The sequence below is a fragment of the Lactuca saligna genome, chromosome 3 (genome assembly GCF_052625555.1).
Source record: "Lactuca saligna cultivar CGN05327 chromosome 3, ASM5262555v1, whole genome shotgun sequence".
Taxonomy (NCBI): domain Eukaryota; kingdom Viridiplantae; phylum Streptophyta; class Magnoliopsida; order Asterales; family Asteraceae; genus Lactuca; species Lactuca saligna.
Genome location: NC_136419.1, coordinates 165,204,090 through 165,208,498, shown reverse-complemented (window position 1 = coordinate 165,208,498; position 4,409 = coordinate 165,204,090).

Here is a 4,409-nt window from a genome sequence, read left to right as displayed (position 1 = left end):
GTGTTTATTTGAACTGTGTGCTCACCGGGTGTACTCCATCCCCCTCATGGTTGCCTTAAGGACATTTATTGCTGAGGAATCCCCATAGCATTAGTGTTCATCCCGATGTTAATCCTTAGTCTAGGTCCCTTATGATAGGTGTTTTAGGGACTTAATGTGAGGATAACGGTAACGGGTAATCGGGTTGTTGTTGGTTGATGAAATTAATAAACTTATTTATTGTGGGTTGAAAACCCTATGTACTCCCCAGGTTTCCCAACCTGACCCACTCAGTTTATTTATATCACAAGTGTTGATATGAAGTCACATTACACTAATGATTAAGGAGATGTAAATCACTAGTGATAATGAATGTAAGTTATGTTTATGATTATGTTTCTGTATTGACGATGACATCCCAAATGTTTTAAAATGCATAAAAATACTTTTCTTCGGAAATGTTTTGATAACGTATTTATCACGTTTTACTGGGAATAAATTCTGCAATATTTTTATTAAAAAAGGTACTTTGATTTTTATAAAGCATAAACAAAATCGATCTTTTCGGACCGTGAAAATGGGGATGTCACAGTTTCTCTACTGCATGACTTTTTGGGTTGATGCATTTAGTGAGGACGGGAGAGGTTTTTAATCGATGTTATCATGATGGATGTGTATGATCGGTGGGATGAGAATTGAGAATTATACTAATTTCATTGGATATTTAAAATACATTAGTACAATTGATAGATTGTACCAAGGGAAGGGAAACAAACCATTAGTTCTTTCTATGGATAACTAATTGTTCCCCTAAATATTGTCATCCGATGATATGTTTGGTTATATGACTTATTGAACATATTTGACAATACTAATTTTTTTTAAGTGATAGATATATATGTGTAACACGAATTTACTAGGTCCTAACCTTATTCACTAGGACAAAGAGGATGATTAATCAAGAAAACAATGAAGGAGTTCTGCAAAGACGTAACACTCAAAGATGTTCAATTGAAGGTTTTATTTTAATTTTATTGATTCCCCTGTAGTTTAGACAACAATTAAGTTTTAGAATTTATCTTACCAGATGTTCAGATGGGTATATTTTGACATTTATTACATCCGATCAATGTGTTACAAATATGAAGTATCTATTGGTATAAAATGATCTAAGCTATGAAATTAATTATCTATCAAAATAATTTATTTTAAAGTTTTTTCATGTGAATATTTTAAAAAAAATATAAAAAATATATATTAATAAAAATAAAAGTCGTATGGTACAATGTGCATATGGAAACAATCTATCTTTAGAAGATGATCATGATAACGCACTTACATACCATCCAAAAGAATATATATATATATATATATATATATATATATATATATATATATATATATATATATATATATATATATATTCTTTTGGATGGTATGTAAGTGCGTTATATATATATATATATATATATATATATATATATATATATATATATATATATATATATATATATATATATATATATATATATATAGGTTCAGGTTCGTTTGAAACATTCTAATTTTGTGAGACCGTGAGACCAAATCTAAAAATAATTTTAAAATACAAAATAAATGGAAAAATCCAAAAGTTCTTTTTTTTACATATTATTTTCGGAACTTGAATTAACTAAAAAATTTTAAAAAAAAATCTCGTTTTTTTTTTGAAAAATACGTGAAATATTCGAACAGAATATTACACTGACATATTCTAAAAAATAATTTTAAAATGCAAAATAAATGGAAAAATCTAAAAATTCTTTTTTTAAATATTATTTTCGGAACTTGAATTAACTAAAAATATAAAAAACTATATAAAAAAATATAAAAAAAAAAATCTCATATTTTTTGAAAAATAATAGAATATTACACTGTACATATTCTAAAAAATAATTTTAAAATGCAAAATTAATGGAAAAATCTAAAAATTCTTTTTTAAAATATTATTTTCGAAACTTGAATTAACTAAAAAAAATAAAAAAAATAAAAAAAATAAATCCCTTTTTTTTTTTTGAAAAATACGTGAAATATTCTAATAGAATATTACACTGTACATATTCTAAAAAATAATTTTAAAATGCAAAATAAATGAAAAAATCCAAAAATTCTTTTTTTAAATAATATTTTCGGAATTTGAATTAACTAAAAAAAATTTTAAAAATAAAAAAATATGTCTCACGGTCTCACAAACTATAGGTGATCTCAAATGAATCTAACCCTATATATATATATATATATATATATATATATATATATATATATATATTATGGTTCCTTGGTTAATTATGGTTATCTATTAAACCTCACCATATATATATATATATATATATATATATATATATATATATATATATATATATATATATATATATAGAGAGAGAGAGAGAGAGAGAGAGAGAGAGCGAGGTTCAAATGTTTTCAACAAGTATTGTGTGCATCTAACAAACAATCATAATTAAGCAAAAATAAATTCAATAATAAATCAGAAAAGGGTATAATAGTATTCTTGACAACATTTAATTTTAGTAAATATTTAAAACGTTTAATGTCCAGGGAAACTAGTTTGTTAACCCTAGAAAAACACACACCATTCATCTTTAAATTGCTTCTTCAATCTTCACCATCGACTCCTTCATTATTCCAGGAGAAAAAACCCACCATGGTGGCCATCATCTCCATTATCAATCATCAGGTGAACGACATTTCTTATATTAAATGATTTTCGAGCAAACATCATCGAGGTCCTCACCTGCGACGAATGGCTGCCGACCGGACTCTTATCGGACCCGCTTTCCCCTCGTTTTCTTCCTCTGAGGTTCCCATCAACCATAGAGGTCAAAAGGCTCGTCTTCGCTACTAACGCTGCTTGGAAAGCCCGGACCTCACACCTTGTAGTCGGAAAAGGCGAGCAAAACTTTGTTGCTTCTCCCTTTCGGCCCCGTTGACCCCGGGAGACGACCTCCATCTCGCAATCAATCGACAAAAATGGTGTCGCGTGTGAGCCTTCCTTTTCCCCTCTTCGTTCATCTGTTTCATTCCTTCGTGACCTCCTTTGTGAATGATTTGTATCCCTTACTCAATCAGCCGAATGACGAATAGGACATAAAAGCCCTAAATTGGTTTAAGTTTGGGCCATCACCAGAGCATAACTTAGCCGATATGAATTTTTTCTTTCTTCAATCCAGGTGTGGTTTTACTTTCCTTTATTTTTAGTTTTGGTTTATTTCGTAATTCGTTTGTATGATTACAAATTTCCAATATGAGAATTCAATAATGGAATTGGACTGTCTTATTCTGTTTTAGGGCTTGAATCCTAAGAAAATATTGAAATATTGCACTCAAATTTTCTATCTACTAGTTTTGATTTTGGAAGTGATTCAGAATCAAGAATCAATTTTTTCTGTTATCAATGCTTTTGAATGTTGCTTATACTATTGTGTTTTTTGAATGTTGATAATAAAACATGCCCTCCAAGTGTTTGGTATAATGTCAAAAAGAGAGTTTTTGTGTAAAAGAGGCAAGTTTGATATGTTGTACTTATTGGAAAGATTCTATCAGAATATGTTAAGGTAACAAGTTTATACTTGTGTTGAAATATTCTGTTAGAAGTAAAGTAGAATATCCAAGTAGAATATTCTGCAAGAATAGTTTATTCTGTAAAAATATTTATTGTTGTATTCTATTAGAATGCATTGAATTGTTTAATTTTTGAAACTTGATTATCTTTGATTTGTGGATTTAGGTTTTGAAGAGACTAACATTGATGTGGACAAGGAAGAAAACATATAGAACGAGAGTGTATTATACCAGAATGTGTTATGTTACAATGTATCAAGTGTTGCTTAAAAATAATATTCTTTCAGAATAGATTAGTGTTTTTGTTAGATTTTGATGTTTTTTTTTCTTTCAGAATGTTGTTATTATTCAATGAATCACAATCATACAATGTAATTATTTGTTATATTATTAGTTCAAGAACTGATTTGTGTATTCTTTCAGAATATATTTACTAGTTTATGGTTGACATTCTGCCATTCTGATAGAATAAAATCGAAAAATATATTTACTAGTTTATGGTTGGCATTCTATCATTCTGATAGAATAAAATCGGATTTTTTAAATTTGAATTAATTTAAAATATTCAGATTTTTAAAAAATAAAGGAATTAATCATTCCTAAAAATCCGAAAATTTCCTTTTTTAATATAGGTTAATTGACTAAAATTCCATTATGTTGAAATTTGTGTGATTATATGGTACATGTTATCTTATTCTACTATCATAGACTCTCATATAATGACCTTTGATTATATTCCATCCGATGATCAAGATCTGTACATTGTGGCACACAGTAGTTACTAAAAACAAAATAACCTAACCCTATATATATAT